Here is a 19,571-nt window from a genome sequence, read left to right on the forward strand (position 1 = left end):
TTGAAATTTCGGCCAGCCATTTCCTCCTCACTTTCTTCTCTTGCAAGCCTTGACTCCCAACTACCCCAACAAATAATGGGCAGCCACCCACCATAGCCAATCAAAGAAGGAGGCAGCCACCATCCTCCCTCTTTATAAGGAGGTTGGCCGGCCACTCCACCTCCCCTTTGCTCATTTTTCTCACTCTCCACTCCCTCACACTCTCCCCCTGCCCTCCACCATGAGCTGCTGCTCCTCCTAGCAACCATGGCCGGCCATGGCCATGAATATCCACCAAGATGAAGCTCCCCTCCTCCCTCAAGCTCCTCCTCACCATGAGAGCCTCCCTCTCCATCTTCTCCCCAACCCTAGATGGTTTAATCTCCTCTTCTTCTTCCTCCATTGCTAAGATTGGATCTTGATGCAGGTGCATGTTGGTCCAAGCATGGAGAAGCTTGAGCAATCCTCAGATCTGAAGTTCTTGAGCAAAGTTCGTCCAAATCCCTGCAGTAATTTCTGCTATCTTGCTGTTTCAGATTCTGGAACGAACTTGTAAAATCCACCAAATCTCGTGTGCAGATCCAAATCGAGTGATTCAAAGTTCCGCGGATAGGTATTCAAAAGATCTACAACTTGGCGTTGGTCTCATCCTCCAATTCGTTACAGATTCTCCCTGGTAAATAAAGTTCTGGAAACATGCAGATTCACTGTCTGTTAGATTTGTTCCGTTTTACAAAACCTTTTTGAGCAAACTCAACTGCGGGTGAAAGCACTCTTCAATACCTTCAATTTGGCTGTGGTTTCACTTCGATTGACCTCCTGAAACTGAAATGGTTCACAGATCAAGATCTGGACAGATCTGGCTTTGTCGAATTAAACCAGGAGCTTGGGAACGAATTTTTGAATGAAACAAATTGGGTAAGAACCATCTTTTCAATACCTTTCCGATGCAGCTGACCTCATATTTTTATGATCCGTGTACGATTTGTGGTGAATTAAACTTGTTCTGTGTGTTCTGCAGACATGGCTGTTAGCTTTTAAATCACCAAAAATCCATTTTTGAACCTAATTGAGTGATTCCAGTTCTGTAGGACTACTGAATGTTTTCTTAATCATCTCAAACAAGTTTCAAACCTTTATCTATGCTGTAACTCCAGAGGTGAAGCAAATGGTATAGACATGCAGTAATCTTGTCAATCCATTTGTGAGAGTTTCAGAAACAATTTGAACCCAAATCCAATTGTATGTGCATCTCTGTTTAGATATCTTTCAAATGCCAGTGGTCTCATATTTTTAGGATTTTTCTACGATTTATGGCTTACAGATCTTGTTTTCTGTACAGTTAGATTCAAAGAAATTCCTAAAATTGTAGGTTTAATATTTTGGGGTGATTCCAATTGGGTTAGTCTTGTATTAGTATTGGCTATCTAGAAAAAATTGTATTAGTCCCTGTTCATGCATATTTATTACTGTTGGTAATGTATGTGTGTGACATGCATTGTTGAAGCCAAACTTTTCGGTTTATTTAAAACCCTTGACCAACTCTTTTTATTAGAAATGGGCAACCTCTGTTTTATGCTTGCAAAACAAAACCTCTGCAATTTAACATTAGCTCTTTTGTTTTGCTTAAGTTTTCAAATGGTAGGGCATATTATTTGTTTCCTATTCTTGTGTGGTGTTATGTGAGCAAACTAAGTTAGGAAAACTGTTTTCTACTTTTCCAAAAATGCTTGAAAATGTTTTGTGAATGTATTTGATGTCAAACTAATGCCCTTGTCATCTTTATGATGTTATCTACCAGGGGATGTTTGGGTTATACCATGGTGATAACCGAGAGAGGCAATTGCTAAGTTGTGATACTCTCATACCTTTACTAGGTAAATAACATGGGTTTTCTTTAAGTTGTTTGTGGTATCTATAAGCCCTTTGTATGGTAGCTCTTTATTGAATGGTTAAATTATGGTTGTTGTATGTTTGTTTTGTTGGTGCAATGTGATTGATTGTGTTCCTTTTATATTTTCCGGCGATAGACGCGAGCAATTCCGGAGAAGAAGAAGTGGATTGGACAAGGTTTTTATTTATATTGTTGGAATTCTTTTGATGGAGTTGAAGAAGTCCAGGGACAAATAAGCCAACCAAGGCAAGCCATCTTTTGATCTCTGATTTGGTGTCCAGTTGGACGTCATTTGTTGATATCCAAAGCACCTTGATTCTATGTGTGTTGATCTCTCTTTTATTGTCATCTATGTATGGTTGCTAGTGGGGTACTCCCTAGTGGTGATACTCCACTACTATCTTTGTGTTTTGGGATGCATGGAATTATGGCCATGCTATTCCACTTGGTTAGCTTGTATGCTCACTTGAGCATGCCTCTTATCGGGATAATAACTTACACCACACCCACCCCCTTTTGTAGTATAGAGGTATTAATATCATGATCTTGGTATATTCTCAACTTGAGAGGAATATGCCTTTGTACCCTATGGGAAAGTATGTGGGATAGTGATAGTCCACTATCTAAGTTGTATTATTAGAATCACAAATCTGAAAGTATATTCCTTCTTGTGTTGTCATAATACATGCTTACCTTAAGCAAGTATGATCCACTCCATTACCCCTCTTTACACCATCTATGGCGTGATGACTCTCATCTCGGCCGTAGTGAAATAGTTGTTCAACTCATGAAGCTTTAGGTTGGGAACCCCTCAAGGTTTACCTTGTTGTAAATGTTTATGAAAACCTTGGGTGAGTTAACCTTACCCAAGTGTATGGTTTATAAAGGCAAAAAGGATCTTGTCAAAGATGGTTGAGAAAAGGAATGTGTGTGTGTGAGTTGAGTTTTGAGAAAAACGACACATGGTTCTTTGTATTCGCCCGGAACAATTACAAAGCGCAACCATAGCTACTCCAACGTGGGCACGGGGCTTAACTTGACGTTTGTTCTTCTTAGAATGAGGCACCGCACAACTATACAAGGGTACGGTTACCCCCGAGTCCGGGTTGTCATGGTTGGGACAATAGTATAACGGGAGGCCTTCGGGGCTGACCCATCCGGAAGACACTATGGGTCTCCTGGCTTGGCGGTGGAGCCACGCTCAAGAGGAGGTGAGCTGCCACGGTGCCGGGGAGGTACATACTCCATAGGGTAGGACCTCGTGTTAAGTCGAATGGGCGAAAGGTTATGTCCGGGTATCCGTCGTGGCATATGTCGTTATGCGGGGATGATGCCCACACGATAGGTATCCGGATAGTTGTGGTGAAAGTGTGCAAACTCTGCAGAGTCAAAACTATTCGAATAGCCGCATCCGCGGTCATGGACGGTTGGGATGGCCGTTACCGAGCTGTGTCGAGTTTTGGTTTTGAAAATGTTTTCCAAAGGAAATGTGTGTTGGAAGTACCGGAAGGGTACGGGAAAGATGTTGTGCCAACCATGTGGAGATGGTCGAGGAAAATGAAACAAAAGTGGGTGACCCTTCCTAGTGTTTTCATGAAGAGGAACTCTTCTTCAATAGAGATATAGAGATGTCTTAGATAAATTCTTGGAGTGTCCCCTTCGATCGAGAAGTTGGGATGCTATCTCCACCAAAAACATCTCTTCTCTTCCACATGCTATATCCACAAGAGAAACTACTCTTCCTCTCTTGTCTTCTTTAGTTAGAATTGTTATCACCTTCTTGATGGTTTGCGAGTACAATTCAAATGTACTCACGGCTTTGTCCCTGGCTATTTACTTGGCCAGACTTGAAGGAGTTCGACAGACGAAGAAGGAGTTGGCGACGTCTATGCGAGCTAGGAACGTCTTCCCAGTCAGTTGCCTGTAGGGTTATGGCAGATGACTTGGGTACTGCGCTGCTGAAATGATGATGCTACTCTGATGTTTAGTTAGGCCCTTCGAGGCTATTATGTAAGTATGGGTCATGTGACCATGTTGTAATTTTCTTTTTCCGCTTTGTAATGGATGGTGTAATTTGATATCAGTTCGGTTATGTGTTCACGACGCACTGATCATGGGATCGTGAACTGTATACATAACAGGGAATTTTGGACAGCTAGTCCGGGGTCCCCACAACATACTTCAATTTTTCGCCTGCAGGTGATATGAGTATCACCCCTGCGCCAGCTCCTTCTACTCTCTTGGATCCATCGAAGTTCATGGTCCAAGTTCTCGACAAATCTGGGGGTCGTGTATTTTGCAGCTCCATCCACTCTGCAATGAAATCTGGCAAAACTTGCGACTTGATTGCCTTTCTTTTTTCACACGTGATGTCCCGAGGGGAAAGTTCTATTCCCCAAAGGGAGACACGCCCTGTAGCTTCTGGATTGTTCAATATTTTAGATAGAGGTGCTTCATTGACCACTATTATCGGGTGTGCCGAAAAATAATGGCGCAATTTTCTTGCTGTTGTGATCACTCCATATGCTAACTTTTGGTACTACGGGTACCGCTGTTTGGAAGGCGATAAAACTTCAGTGATGAAATATACCGGCCTTTGCACTCCATGGAGTTTTCCTTCTTCTTCTCTTTCAACGACTAGCACCGTGCTAACCACCTGAGGTGTGGCTGCAATGTATAGCAGGAGAGGTTCCTTCTCTTTCGGTGCCACCAAGATTGGTGGTGTCGAAATGGTGCGTTTCAAATCCTCGAAGGCTCTATCGGCCTCTTCGTTCCACTGGAATTTATCTCCTTGCTTGATTAAAGCGTAGAACGGTAGCGCTTTTTCTCCCAACCTGGCGACGAATCTGCTTAGAGCTGCAACTCGCCCAGTTAGCTGCTGTATTTCTTTCAACTTTGTTGGCTTCCTCATTGTTACGATAGCTTGGATTTTTTCGGGATTTGCTTCAATCCCTCTTGCTGAGACTAGAAACCCAAGAAGTTCTCCTGCAGGGACACCAAAGGAACACTTTGTCGGGTTCAACTTGAGGCAGAACTTGTCGAGGTTGTCGAAGGTTTCCTTCAGATCCTCGATTAGCATTGTCCCCTTCTTTGATGTTATGACGACATCGTCGATGTACACTTGTACGTTTTTTCCAATCTGTGTTGCCAAACACTTCTGCATCATCCTCTGGTATGTTGCTCCCGCGTTTTTCAAACCAAAAGGCATTGTTCTGTAGCAAAACACGCCGTAAGGTGTGATGAACGCTGTTTTGACCTCATCTTCTTCTTTCAATCTGATCTGGTTATAACCAGAATATGCATCCAGGAAGGAAAGACGTTCACATCCTGCCGTGGAGTCGATAATTTGATCGATCCTCGGGAGGGGAAAGTGATCCTTTGGACAATGCTTATTGAGGCACGTAAAATCGACGCACATGCGAAGGACTTTAGTGTTTTTCTTCGGCACCAACACTGGATTTGCTACCCATGTGGCCTCTGTATGCAACTCCTTGATAAAACCAGCTTCTCTTAGTCGATCGATTTCTGACAGCACAGCTTTGCGGTTTGGCTCCGAAAAACGCCGCAAAGGTTGTTTGATTGGTCTCGCTAGTGGATCCAAGTTTAGGTGGTGCTCGGCAAGTTCCCTGGGTACTCTTGGCATGTCAGCTGGACACCATGCGAAGATTTTCCAGTTCTCACGGAGGAACTCGACGAGCGCGCTTTCCTATGTGAGGTCCATGTCTTTTGTGATGGATGTCGTCTTTTTCGGGTCTGTCGGGTGAATCTGCACCTCCTTAGATTTTTTCTCAGTATTGAAAGTTGATTCTTTATTTGGCCTTCCTACATCTGGCACCACGTCATAGTCAGTTGTGAGCCTTGACGCCATGTACTCTGCTTGCATCCCGAAAGTTTCTGACAGTCGATGAAAATCCTTATCACACTTATCGGCTAGCGCAAAGCTTCCTTTGACTGTGATTGGTCCCTTAGGTCCAGGCATCCTCCACAATAGGTATGTGTAATGTGGTACCGCCATAAACCTAGCATATGCTGGTCGTCCCAACAAAGCGTGGTATTGTGATGGAAAATCCACGACTTCGAATTCCAACCTCTCTATTCTGTAGTTTTCTCGGGTCCCAAACTGAACGTCGAGATTAATCTTCCCCAGCGGATAACTTGGCTTCTCCGGTGTGATACCGTGGAATCGTGTGTCCGTTGGTTTTAAGTTTGCTAGGGATATGTTCATCTTTCTTAATGTATCTGCATACATAAGGTTTAAGCTGCTGCCGCCATCTATGAACACTCGAGATACGTCGAATCCTGCAATTACTGCTGGTAAAATAAGTGTTGATTGCCCTGGTCGAGGAACTTGCTGTGGATGATCCGCTATTGTGAAGCCAATATCTTGCCCTGACCAATTAAGATACTCGACTGTTGGTGGAGGCATTTTTTCTGCCATGAACACCTGTCGCGAGATTACTTTCTGAGCTCTATTGGATGGCCTGCCTTTCTGAATCATCGCGACCGCTCCGTTAGAGTTGGGATCGATATAAGGCGGTGGTGCAGGTGCTGCCGCTATTCTAAGCTGATGTCGATTTTCGTCCGTAATCGCGGGAGGAGGTGGCAGGTGAATCTCACTCCTGGGTCCTTGAGGATTTCTGTGTGCTGCCTGAGCATTAGCATGCCCTGCCCACCTTAACATTGCCTGGAAATTTCGACAATCCTTCTGCAGATGTCCTGACTGTCTTTTTCCATTATTGTCGAGATAGAAGTGCATCTGACACGGCCCGTTCATCATCTCTTCGGGAGACACGAAAGGCCTCTGGAACCTTGACCCGGTATTTTGCCTATTGTTTCGAGAGTCATCTCTATTGTCGCCTCGCTGCTCGTTGCTCCTCTGGTAATCATCTCTATTGTTTCCTCTGGCGCTTGCTCGGAAGCCAGCCGAAATTTGCCCAGGAGCATCATAACTTGAATACTGCCGAGGAAATCGTCGCCTACTTTGATAATTTCTGCCGCGGTCCTCCTCTGGTGATCTATGCCGTTTGTTGTGAACAGCATCTTCTCCATCTGCCCATCTGTTTGCTATCTCCATTAATGTGGATACTGTTTTTGGATTGGTCCTCCCCAAATCCTCGACAAAATCTCCTCGCCTGATACCTGCGACAAACGCATCTATTGCTCTCTCGTCAGATATATTCTCTACCGAGTTTTTAATGATATTCCACCTCTGGATGTATTTTCTCATTGGTTCGTCTGGCTTTTGTCGGCACGCCCTCAATTCCTCTAGCGATGCAGGTTTTTTGCAGGTGGACCGGAAATTCTTGACGAACACGTCCTCGAAGCTATCCCAGCTGTCGATAGATCCTGGAGGAAGTTTCTTTATCCAAGACCGCGCAGCTCCACTCAAATGCACCTGGATGCTTTGCATATCTGTTGCTCTGGTCCCTCCTATGAGCTTCACCGTCTCGAGGTAATCAACTAGCCAATCCTCTGGATCTTGCAGGCCGTCGAATTTCTTGAAGTTATCAGGCAACTTAAATCCCGAAGGGACTCGAGTTTTCGGACTCTCCTCGTGAATCATGGGAAACCGCACATATCCTCGTCGTTTAGTTCTGGGGAATGCCGATGTCCCTTCTACTTTGTCGTGCTCTGTCCACCCTTGCTTGTGCTGCTGTGTCTCTTGCTCCACTTGGTCCTTCGGGAGCTGCTGTTGCTGCTGCCGTAGGTCGTGGACTATTTTGCCTTGCTGCTCCTTCGGGGGGTGTTGATGCAAACGCCGTTCCCATGGCTCCAACTCCTGCCATTGCCATGTTGTACAATGCATCCCTTGGATCTCCTGGAGGTGGCCTGGATGCAAGGATAAAAGCTTGTGTCACCATACACCCAGCTTCTGGTGTCTTGGGGATGATGTTCCCTCTCGTGTCTATCGACATAAAAGACATATCGAGGTTTTGGACCAAGTGCTCTCTTTCTCCTTCAGGTATGTTTTGCAACCTTGATCTTGCTCTATTTCGAGCTTCCCTGTGGCTATCTCCCGAAGTTCCAGATTGTCGACTCAGCTCTTCCCTTTGCCTGCTTGATGCAGAGGCTGCCTCCTTTCTTCTGTTTAAAGCAGCTGTCTGTTTTTCCAATTCCCTTGCAGCTCGTGTGAGCCTATATTGATATGCTTACAACTCTGCTGGCGTGGCTGTTGTGGCCATTGGTTCTGAGCCATCCATAGCTCTTGCGGCTCTATCCCATGCTGCTTGCGGGAGTTGAACTCTATCGCGAGGCTCAGGTCCGACATATTTGTTGCCTAGACCTCGTCGCAAATCAGAGGGATCGACGTATGGATTTCCCAAATCGTCGAAAGCCTCAGATGTTTCCTCTTGATCGCGGCTTGGCTCTCCGATGACATAAATCTGATGGTATTTTGTATTCAGATCTGTGCTGGGTTTGGTGACACCATCATAAAGATTGGTGAAGAGCTTGCCCACTGTGATGGATTTGTCGATGAAGTTGAAGCTGTCGACACTGCTCGAGTCATCGCTTATATAGGAGTCCGCGGATGACTCGAAAGATATGTCGCTGAAGATCTTGGCGAGCTTTTCGCTTGCCCTGGTGCTGATGAAGCATGGCGATGAAGTCTCCTCTTCGCCTGACTCGATTGACGATGTTGAGCTTGAAAAATCGGAATCGACCGCCGATAATCCCGACGAGGTCGGAATTTCGAGACGATACGCTCCCTCTTTCTCGACGCGAAAGTGGAATCTTCCGAACGTCATCTCCATAGGCTCCTCCAGATACGCATGTGCATCCAAACGGGAGGGCGGGTGAGGAACAAAATCGACAGGACCAGTTGCGATCTGTTTACCTCGATCCATCGCGTTGCTTGCAGTTGATGAAGTCGACGATTTTGAACGTGCCATCGAGATCAGATCCTTGACGCCTCTAATTCCCACAGATGGCACCAATTGACAAGGTATTAACTTGTCAATGCCTACGGGTTGTAGACTAGGGCTTAGTTGGAAGTAGAGGGCAAGTAGATCTCGAAGGTTTCAGCCGAAAAGTACTCGACGATTATGAAAGCTAGGGTTTGAGAAACAATGATTCGATGATTTCTTTGTCCCTCGATTCCCCCTTATATAGGAGGTGGAGTCGAGGGATTCGTGTTGTACAAGTTACAGAGTCCGGGAGGGTTTCCAACTCATCCCGCAAGATTACAAACATCATCTCCTAATACAACTCTAGCTTTCCTTAATATCAACTTGAGCTTCTGACTCTTCTTATTTTTCGGGTCGTGGGCCTTCAGTAAACCCCGGGTACTATCTTCGGCAGGCCCATTGGGGATGCCTATGTCACAGGGACATTGGATTCCCTGAACTTCCTCTTGAACTCCTCCCAGGTGAATACTTTCTCAGCCGGATAAACGGCTACTATGTTATCCCACCATGATGCGGCGGGTCCACACAACAAGTGTGTTGCATACCTGACCTTCTCCAGGTCGTTGCATCCAACAATATTGAGCTTTCGCTCAGTGTCCATCAGCCAATCCTCCGCGTCCATTGGTTCGGGCGCGTATGCGAAGGATATTGGCTTGGTATTCTGGAAGTCTGACAGAGTGACTCCCTGATTGTCTGGCCTTTCCACCCTGTTCTGTTGAAGCAGCTCCTGGAAGAACTTGTTTTGCTGCTCCATCGTCATACGTTGCCTTTCCTCCAACATTTGCATGTATTGGAGGAAGTTCTGCTGCGTCATGGGTGGTGGTGGTGGTGGAAACTGGTTTCTGGCTGCTTCATCAGCCTCCTCCTTCTGCTTGGCCTCGCGCTCGATGCGCTACGCTTCACTCTCCTCACCCGTCGCTCCCGACATATCCCCCTATTTCTGCAACACAAAGTGGTACTCATAGTTACTCCATGCGCAAGTTTTCTGAGCTCAACTTTGTGCAAAGAACTAGTCACGCAATGGAAATCAAGAAGCAAATCCAAATCATACAAAACATATACCATGTATATACATACTTAAGTGGTTTTATTACATTACTCAGTGACGATGTGAGTATGCAAACTCACTTATTGAAGTATATGTACAAATTTCTACAAATATTACACACTACAATACATGTGTACTGTTGTATTGTAGTCTCGCCTCCCTTGGTGGTCTCTAGTCGTACTTCACTCCCGGTACATCCCAGGCTTCCATCCGGTCGAACGTGTTGTCCTCCTGACAGAATCTGGAACATAGGGTCTTCCCGTCGGCTGGTAGTCGGAATTAGAGGATGATCCCAGGGAGAAATCTGTGTTCATGAACTGATTATTCAAAGCATCATAATCCACCCATCGGGTGTACTCCCCTGTGACTCCGCCATAGGTATTTCCTCCATCAGTATCCGACTCAATCAGTATAGGATACTCCTCATAGTCTCCCTATTATACTGATTGTTCTGGAACTGGGTTGTGGCGTCCTCATTCATCTCCACATTATCTCTGACTGGATCGCCAGAGTTTCCCGTGTCTGACCCCGAATGTCAACCTGTTGAGTTCTCTATAGGAGTCTCGGAACGCTGATGGTTTCCGGATTCCTCTCCACCTTCATATCCTCCACGGGAACTACTAGGATAGTACCTAGGTGTAATGGGTGTGGTTTGTAGTTCGGGATGGTCAGAACTAATGTAATCACCAGCTAAATAAACTGGTGTGTGAACCTCATTCTCCATTGGTTCCTTCCCCTTAGTCTCCTCTTTGGGCTCAGTGAACTCTTCTAGCATTGTATCAATTGCCCCCGACAGATGTCGGTTCAACTGAAAGAACAATGACAGTAAGTTGCGGCTATTGTCCATGTACTTAGCGGCTTCTGCTGGTTTGCGTTTTGCAAATTTGAAGTGGTTAAGCATAGGATCATCATCCTCCTCCATATGAGGAATGTGTGAGAATTCGGAACCCATAAGCTCTTTCGTCTTATGTTCCCGAATATCAGTGATGGCTCTCATAATGGCTATGTGGTAGGCTGTTTGGATAGTTCTAGCCTCACCTCACTACAAGAAAAGTTCTGATAGGCAACGTCCCAAAATCGTCCGCTAAGGGGTGTTTTTCGTCGCCTATGGGCCTAACCCGACGATATGGGTTCTGTTGTCGAAACTGCGTCAGGCAAAGTCCTACCACGTTTTTTTCGGTCCATCGCGCTTGGGTGCCCTTCCGCCACGGAAAATCGGACCGTTGCAGAAGTGTTTCCGGGAGCCCGTTGACTGCTGACGTCATGCAAACTGACACGTGGCAGACGTCGTTAACTGGCAGTTAACGGCGTTAACCGCTGAAACCCCGTTGTAGATGGTAGGCCCACACGAGGCCTGCCACGTCTTAAGCGAGCCGGCCCATTAAGTTTGCGGGCCGGGCCAGCTGACTTAGTTTGACTGGTCAACTATATAGCTGGGGTGGTCCATTAGTTACGTGGGCCGGGCCTAACCTCTAAGGTTGACTGGTCAAAAGATTAATGGGCCGGCCCACTAAGCATGTGGGCCGGGCCGAATGCACTCGTTTGACCGGTCAACAGGCAAAAGGGTCGGCCCACAAAACATGTGGGACCCACTTTCATGTTATCGGGCCGGCCCATTTACCATGTGGGGTCCACCTTAAAGCAAGTGGGCCGGCCCAAGAAGTTATTGGGCCGGCCCAATTAGCATGTGGGTCCCACTTTCCTGATATCGGGCCGGCCCATTTAGTACGTCGGGTCCACATTAGATCAAATGGGCCGGCCCACCAAGCCAGTGGGCCGGGCCAAAAGCACAGGTGGGTCCCACTTTCCTGTTAATGGGCCAGCCCATTTAGTCTGTGGGGTCCACCATATAGCAAGTGGGCCGGCCCAACAAGATAGTGGGCCGGGCCAAAAACACAGGTGGGTCCCACTTTCCAGTTAAAGGGCCGACCCATTTAGTATGTGGGGTCCCCCATATAGCAAGTGGGCCGGCCCAACACGCTAGTGGGCCGGGCCAAAACCACAGGTGGGTCCCACTTTCCTCTTAAAGGGCCGGCCCATTTAGTATGTGGGGTCCACCATGTAGCAAGTGGGCCGGCCCAACAAGATAGTGGGCCGGGCCAAAAGCACAGGTGGGTCCCACTTTCCTGTTAAAGGGCCGGCCCATTTAGTATGTAGGGTCCACCTTATAGCAAGTGGGCCGGCCCAACAAGATAGTGGGCCGGGCCAAAAACACAGGTGGGTCCCACTTTCCTCTTAAAGGGCCGGCCCATTTAGTATGTGGGGTCCACCATGTAGCAAGTGGGCTGGCCCAACAAGATAGTGGGCCGGCCCAGTAGTGGGTGGGGTCTACCTTAAAGCAAGTGGGCCGGCCCAATTAGGGTGTGGGGTCCACCGTAAATCAAGTGGGCTGGCCCGTTTAGTTGCTGTTTATATGCCGGCATAATAGGCGCTTTAGGATTTTGCAGGCCGGCACATATGTGATTTCGGTTAATTGGGCCGTTTAAGGGATGGGAATTCGTGTTTTAGATACTGAGAATATTTACGCAGCAATGATTTCTGTCGGATGGCCTCACTTACCACAAGCAACAAAGAAAAAATGCGCGAAAGAACTATAAAAACTAACTAAATATTACATCAGCTGCACGGCTTTGAAAAAATATTACAGAACCCAGAGAAATTGAATGGTAATTAAACCTAGCAATACAATGAAGCGATCCGGCAATCTTTTAAGTTGTCCATGCAGCACCTATATCTGAAACAAAGACATTACAAGTTAAGACAGCAACAATGGAAAGGCAAAGACACTACAATATTGTTTGCCAAAGATATTTGGAACTCATCATTTCGTCGTTATAACAAGATCATTGTAATGCGCACAATAAGCAAACAAAGAGTGCATGCCACATACCAACAGCCAATATAACAGAGCATAGAATGAAACAGCAGACTTACTACTGTTGAGTCCCATGCAAACCAACATGTTCAGGGAGTACAAAATTGGCATGAACAACATAGTAGCAGGCTATAAATTTTGTAACAACGACTGAGCAAGATGAAGTTATGATGGCTACATCTACAGAGCCGGGAATGTAAACCAAAAATAGAAGTTACGATGGCAAAAGCTAAAGAGGAGGGAATGTGAACCAACATGTGCCAAGTGCAATTACTTCATTTTGGCCGTGAACTAAATAATACTCATGAACTTATAGTGAAGGGGATGCAAATCAAGATGTTTCGGGATATAAACTTGTAATGAGTAACACATAGAGGATAGTTAATGCTGGAGCTTAGGATGGACCAGATACAGAATATAGTGGGATCACCTGTGAACTTGTATAAGAGGGAATGCAAACCAATATGTTCAGCATTCCATATGTGAGCGTCATGCCAAGTCAGAGAAACAAGTCAATAATGCAGCTTTTGAAGAACAAGATGGCACGCAAAATTATTATCTAGTAGTATGACAAGTTTATTTGTACTACAGGCTAGATAGCAGCGTGATAGCATGCCAAACTAAGTCCTTACTTTGTTAGCTTACAATGAACTAGATACAAAACAACGGCATCACCTGTAGTACAGGGAATGCAAGCCAACATGTTCATGGAGTAAAAAATTGGCGCAAACAACATAGTAGCAGGCCATAAGTTTTGTAACAACGACTGAGCAAGATAAAGTTATGATGGCTAGATCTACAGAGCAGGGAATGTAAACCAAATATAGAAGTTATGATGCCAAAAGCTATAGAGCAGGGAATGCGAACCAACATGTGCAATTACTTAAAATTGGCCATGAACTAAATAATAGCAGGATGTTACTATAATACCTATAATTTTTGTAACAACGACTGAGCAAGATAGAAGTTATAATGGCTACATCTATAGAGCAGGGAATGCAAACCAAAATGTTCAATCGCTTAAAGTTAGCAATGAACTAGAAAATAGCAAGGTGTTACGGTCATAGCTAGGAATGAACTAAAAGAGCTTCAGACAAACAAGCATCTGAACCCAGAACATGGCGCTAAAACAAGGGACTTACATTAGGAGAAGCACTCTGTGGGAGTCACAGCAGATCTTCCTGGGGTTGATAGATCCGGTGATGAAGTACGCTACATGTGCTACTTGGGGTTGGAGAGACGGCCATTACACTTCATGGTTACTCATCTCATCTGTAAAAACGTAACGGCGCGTCGTTAGCACAAACAGGTTCCCGCAAGATTAAACAAGAACTTGCAGGCAAGCAATAGAAAAGCGACAGTAGAAGAGTTTAGATCATGCACGGCGCCGGTGAAGCAGATCCGGTTCATGCACAGCGGTGTCGGTGAGCAAGATCCGATGCGGTGCATGACGGATCCGGCGAAGCGGCTCCGGTGGGGTGGACGATACCGCAGCTGAAGCGACTGCGGTAGACTGCTGGATGAGCATATGGTTTCGAGGTTCGGCGGGGATGATCCGGTCCGGTTGATGACGGCGTCGATGAAGCGGCTCCGGCAGGCAGCCGGATGATGAGGATCGCGAGGGCTCGGGTAGGCCAGGGAAGTCCGGCGGGGATGTTCCGGTGCGGTGGTCGTGGAGGTGGGAGAGAGGGACTTGGGAAGTTCCGGTGGGTGGTCTGAGGGAAATGAATTTTTTTGGGAGGGTTTCCGGGCTAGGGAGGTGGTGATCCAAAAAATGACGGTCATACCCCCCCACCAACCGACTTTGCTCTCATCTCCACAGGGGTAGAATGGGAATTTGGAAGCGTGTGAAATTTTTGTATTTTGTGGGCGGGAATTTTTGCCGCTATGAGATTTTGAATTTGGCTAAGGTCCAACTATAATGATAAAAAATTGTGAGACCGTACTAGTACCTCTGTTCAAGGCCGAGTGCAAAATCAAATCATCATCACCTTGAATACCGGTTACTATCATTGTGATCTATCTTCTTATCCCATTCAAAAACCCGTCTGAAATATTTCAGGATTGGCGGGAGATTTTGCCGCCCGACTGAGATTTGATTTTGAATATGGCTATGGTCAAGTAATATAATATAATACTAATATAAAGACGGTACACCTGGTTAAGTACAGTACTAATTGCTCTGCTCCGACAGTCAAGGCCAACAGCCACATCAAGCCATCATCATTACAAACAAAATCAGTCAAATCTAGAAGCTAGTATAGGAAAAATTCACAGCAGCATAATAAATCCAGAAAACTAAGTACGGAGTATAATACATAAACTGCATACAATAGCCAAAAGCAGCCAATAACAATGTTAATGTTCACGACAAACTAATCTGAAAATAATACAAGACGCAATGTATGGCCAACATGAAGATTAGGATACCCTAGGATGAATGAATCTGATCTTCATTCAGCATATATTATAAATCACTCCATTCTCTGATCTGAAGGAAATATTCATTGAACTCCTTCCGTCTGCAGTGTGCAGCCAATACATCCTCCAAACAGTATGGCCTTTGTTCATTTCTCATACCGTAGTTTCCTAATCTATCCACACGTATTGGCCACTCATCCCAGGCCTTTATATCATCAAAGTACTCTCTGACATAACCCAAATCTGCGTAGTAGATGCAGCCAGGTCGAAGTGTCGGGTGCACTCTAGTGTCGACGGAGATACACCGGATATAATGGACGAAGAAGGCACGACTGCCAATGTTAATGACAGCATGGAGAGAGCGGCTCTCAGTGTCCACACGGTAGACCAATGATTGACCTTCCTCCAAATGCTTGTTGTCCAACAACACAAGTAGCAGAGCACCATCCGACTTCACAAGGTAGAACTTGTTATTTCCAAGTTCTGGAAATGAAAATAGTGTATCCATGTTGACTGTGCTCGCGCGCTGCTCCAACTGGACATTGTTGGTGCACACTAATTTTCCGAACTCAAAATTGTTCACAGCTATTGCATACAATTCACCATTGAATGGGGTAATGCAACGCAGAGAATGGTGCTCGGTCGAAAATCTTCCTTCTCCCCAATCTTCATCTATACCCTTAGTTGGAGTGCTCTCATCGACCCAAGCAATTTCCGCCGGGTAATCTTTGGAAACGAAGACCATAGTCGGGGACTTCATTACAGCGACTGACTTCAGAATAACATATGGCATATGCGCCTCAAACCTAGTATTCAATGTCTTTGTGAGTGGGTTCAGAAGCCGTATCTTGTGTGGCTGGTTCTTCTGGGCAAGCACGATGACGCCACGGCAAAAGCCGACGAAGTAGTATCTAAAATATATTGATGAAGATAACATTCAGCACTAAGATGTTTACGATTGAAAATAAAAATAGATTAACTCTATAGATATGGAGGAATTTGAACCTTGCATGAACTTCCATTAGATCGATGGTGACGTAGCGGGATGTGCGGAGGTGGAGGAAGGTGAAATCAGCAGCGCGTGGAAGGGTGTGTTCTACCATGATCCATTCTTGCAGGTGCACGTCGGGCTCAGGTAAACCTGAGCGCCAATTTCTACAAACTTGCCTCAAAGCAGAGTAGGTGTCCATGTACTCCTCGTTCGCCAGTAAGCAGTCCCCGATCTTGTGAAGTGGTCCATCAGCCCTGAGAGAGGCCCAGTCCACGGAGGCGCAGCGCTTGGATGCCCCGCCCTCGGAGGCGACAGTCTCGGGGGCGACGGGCGCCGGCGCATTCTTCTTGTCCATCGCCGGCAGGGAACGCGGGTAGGGTGGTTGGTGTTTTTTCATTCGATTTGGAGAAGTTGATGGGACGTGAGAGGCGTGGTTGCGTGCGTGAGTGAGAATGAGACTGTGTGCAGAGGGAGGGACAGAGGGGCTCTGTACAAGCAACGTGACAGTTGGTCTCGGCAGTTTCTCAAAAAAGCTAGACGTTTGGTCTCAACACGCGCACCGCCTAACCGCTGCGCACCACGACACGCGTCCGTGGTACTGCACGTCTGCACCTTTACGTGTACTCAGTTCTACCGTCGAGCCTTACACCGGAAAAATATATGTACTCAGTTTTCCCCTCGAGTACTAATACTGGCTAGTGCAATATACTCAGTTTTACCCTCAAGTGGCTGGTCAACAGAGAGTCAACAAATGGGATTAAGCTAGTATCTAATTGAGTAATTTCATGCGCAAAAAAATAAAATCATAGTGCCTCCTACTCATGGAGTCTTGTTAAGAAGAGGAGGTCTAACACGTGGAAAACGGAATAGCACACCACAGGTCCGAAATGATGGAAAGGGCTAGGCAATCCACTTATAGATCTCAACAAAAACCACATGGAACTATATTAAACTTATGCAGTAGCCAACGCAACCAAAATTCAGAAGTGCAGGCTGAGTCCCAACACATTTGCTTCGGTGTCCCCCCCTTCGTTCAAACTGTAGTGAACTAAAACATATGAATGGCAAAGATCTCTTTTTAACTCTTCGTAACCAAGGGCGTAATGATTAAAAGTGAATAAAAAGACATAAGTGTAAGCTCTCAAGTAGCCAGTACGGTCCATTTGAGTCTATATTGTTCAGTCGTCAGACACGCAGACAACGTTGTACATTGAAAACCAAAACGTTCGTGGGTAAAATATTTCGCCAGCCACATTGGCTGTTAGGAACATTAAGTACACCCAGTATATCTATACGATGGTATATAGGGCTTGATATGGGTTTTTACGGGCTAAAAAATAAAGGCACATGGCAAAAATTAGCCCTTCAAGTTTTGTTGAGGGGGGGACACCGAAGCAAGCCTCGAGTCCCAAAGGCACAACACAATACGGAAACTTGCAAACTTACATAAAAGGGGCTATGCAACCCACTTATACACACATTAACAGCCATCCTCGTGTGTGACAAGAGAAATTCAACACTGGACTCGGAGGTAGGCACATGAAGCTTTACAAGGGCCAATGGGGCACTGATACGTCTCCGACGTATCGATAATTTCTTATGTTCCATGCCACATTATTGATGATATCTACATGTTTTATGCACACTTTATGTCATATTCGTGCATTTTCTGGAACTAACCTATTAACAAGATGCCGAAGTGCCAGTTGTTGTTTTCTGCTGTTTTTGGTTTCAGAAATCCTAGTAAGGAAATATTCTCAGAATTGGACGAAATCAACGCCCAGGGTCCTATTTTGCCACGAAGCTTCCAGAAGACCGAAGAGTTAACGAAGTGGGGCCACGAGGTGGCCAAACCACAGGGCGGCGCGGCCCAAGCCCTGGCCGTGCCGACCTATGGTGTGGGCCCCTCGTGACGCCCCTTGACCTGCCCTTCCGCCTACAAATAGCCTTCGTCGCGAAACTCCCAGTACCGAGAGCCACGATACGGAAAACCTTCCAGAGACGCCGCCGCCGCCAATCCCATCTCGGGGGATTCAGGAGATCGCCTCCGGCACCCTGCCGGAGAGGGGAATCATCTCCCGGAGGACTCTACGCCGCCATGGTCGCCTTCGGAGTGATGAGTGAGTAGTCTACCCCTGGACTATGGGTCCATAGCAGTAGCTAGATGGTTGTCTTCTCCCCATTGTGCTTAATTGTCGGATCTTGTGAGCTGCCTAACATGATCAAGATCATCTATCTGTAATTCTATATGTTGCGTTTGTTGGGATCCGATGAATAGAGAATACTATGTTATGTTGATTATCAAAGTTATATCTATGTGTTGTTTATAATCTTGCATGCTCTCCGTTACTAGTAGATGCTCTGGCCAAGTAGATGCTTGTAACTCTAAGAGGGAGTATTTATGCTCGATAGTGGGTTCATGTCTCCGTGAATCTGGGGAAGTGACAGAAATCTCTAAGATTATGGATGTGCTGTTGCCACTAGGGATAAAACATTGGTGCTATGTTCGAGGATGTAGTTACTGATTACATTACGCGCAATACTTAATGCAATTGTCTGTTGTTAGCAACTTAATACTGGAGGGGGTTCGGATGATAACCTGAAGGTGGACTTTTTAGGCATAGATGCATGCTGGATAGTGGTCTATATACTTTATCGTAATGCCCAATTAAATCTCACTATACTCATCATAATATGTATGTGCATGGTCATGCCCTCTTTATTTGTCAATTGCCCAACTGTAATTTGTTCACCCAACATGCTGTTTATCTTATGGGAGAGACACCTCTAGTGAACTGTGGACCCCGGTCCAATTCTCTTTACTGAAATACAATCTACTGCAATACTGTTCTACTATTTTCTACAAACAATCATCATCCACACTATACATCTAATCCTTTGTTACAGCAAGCCGGTGAGATTGACAACCTCGCTATTTCGTTGGGGCAAAGTACTTGGTTTGTGTTGTGCAGGTTCCACGTTGGCGCCGGAATCCCTGGTGTTGCGGCGCACTGATGGCGTGTATTTCACACGTTCGTTGGGCAACCCCAAGAGGAAGGTATGATGCGCACAGCAGCAAGTTTTCCCTCAGAAAGAAACCAAGGTTTATCGAACCAGGAGGAGCCAAGAAGCACGTTGAAGGTTGATGGCGGCGGGATGTAGTGCGGCGCAACACCAGTGATTCCGGCGCCAACGTGGAACCTGCACAACACAACCAAAGTACTTTGCCCCAACGAAGCAGTGAGGTTGTCAATCTCACCGGCTTGCTGTAACAAAGAGTTAACCGTATTGTGTGGAAGATGATTGTTTGCAGAAAACAAGAGAACAAGTATTGCAAGAGATTGTATTTCAAGAAAGAGAATTGGACCGGGGTCCACGATTCACTAGAGGTGTCTCTCCCATAAGACGAACAACATGTTGGGTGAACAAATTACAGTTGGGCAATTGACAAATAAAGA

General features: G+C 46.0%; 1 long non-coding RNA gene across 2 annotated transcripts in view; it reads left to right on the forward strand.

Moving 5' to 3' along the window:
- The first annotated feature begins 233 nt into the window (after positions 1-233).
- Positions 234-19,571, forward strand: part of LOC127342493 (uncharacterized) — a 76,748-nt gene continuing 57,410 nt past the window's right edge. Inside the window, exons 1-5 of one of the 2 annotated variants that reach the window (XR_007876700.2) lie at positions 234-469; positions 559-655; positions 821-897; positions 1,781-1,856; positions 2,010-2,115. This is a non-coding gene — a long non-coding RNA (uncharacterized lncRNA). Of the gene's footprint in view, positions 470-558; positions 656-820; positions 898-1,780; positions 1,857-2,009; positions 2,116-19,571 lie in introns of those variants that run through there. The other variant, XR_007876702.2, reaches the window with a different exon arrangement.

The sequence above is a fragment of the Lolium perenne genome, chromosome 3 (genome assembly GCF_019359855.2).
Source record: "Lolium perenne isolate Kyuss_39 chromosome 3, Kyuss_2.0, whole genome shotgun sequence".
Classification (NCBI taxonomy): Eukaryota; Viridiplantae; Streptophyta; class Magnoliopsida; order Poales; family Poaceae; genus Lolium; species Lolium perenne.